The sequence below is a fragment of the Haliotis rubra genome, unplaced genomic scaffold, assembly GCF_003918875.1.
Source record: "Haliotis rubra isolate DU_JTF1 unplaced genomic scaffold, ASM391887v1 Scf3, whole genome shotgun sequence".
NCBI lineage: Eukaryota > Metazoa > Mollusca > Gastropoda > Lepetellida > Haliotidae > Haliotis > Haliotis rubra.
Window position 1 is genome coordinate 5,284,309 of NW_025766968.1, and position 1,067 is coordinate 5,285,375.

The following is a 1,067-nucleotide window of genomic DNA, read 5'->3' on the forward strand; positions in this document are numbered from 1 at the left end:
AACATGTCAATATACTACTCAACTTTTGACAGGGATCATCAGATGTGTCATTCCATTTGAAAATACCCTACATAATATACAAATTGGTTTTGTGTATCATAGAGAAAATATGTCCTTATCAAAAGTGGAGTGGTATATATTCCTCAGATCATGCTACAGTGTTGCATGTGAGCTATGTGCCAAGTATATCACCTGGATATTTCATGGTGATAATTCATTGAATAATGAATGCATCACTTTACTGAGAATACTTTGGAATGAATGAGGCCATTTGTATTTACCACTAGGACCATGGAATTGTTCAGATGGGATAATAAAAAAATGGAATGGACACCAAAGCAGCTGAGTGTCTATCTTGGCACCTTGGTCAAAAGTTTATTGTATGTATATTCAGTGGAAGCCAAATAATATTTTTCACCCATAATTTTAAGTTTTCCCGAATAAAAAAGGTTGGCATTGAGATATGCAGAATCTTAAATGGGATCAGAGCCTTGTATTGGTTAATTTAAATGAATGGTGTTTCCCTCTGTATGGCAAACCTGTGAAATAAACGTTCCAGATTGGATGCTGTTCATTCTCATTTGCTTGCATACACTTCTCACAAGAAGTGGGGCGGTGGGGTAGCCTAATGGTTAAAGCGTTGGCTCGTCACGGCAAAGACCTGGGTTCGAATCCCCACATCGGCACAATGTGTGAAGCTCATTTCTGGTGTCCCCCGCCGTGATGTTGCTGGAATATTGCTAAAAGCGGCGTAAAACCAAACTCACTCAGTCAGTCTCACAAGAAGTATATTTTAACAGTTTTTTTTTTTCATATGGCCTTTTGAAATGTTGGGGCGGTGAGGTAGCCTTGTGGTTAAAACGTTTGCTCGTCACGCCGAAGACCTGGATTTCTTTCCCCACATGGGTAAAATTTGTGGAATATTGCTAAAAGTGGCGTAAAGCCAAACTCACTCACCTTGTGAATTGCCATATCAGACAAACTATAGTCATATCAAACAGCTGTGGGTTCTTTAAACTTCTTTTGAGTAATAAAAGTAAATGATTTTATTGATAGCAGAATACAAC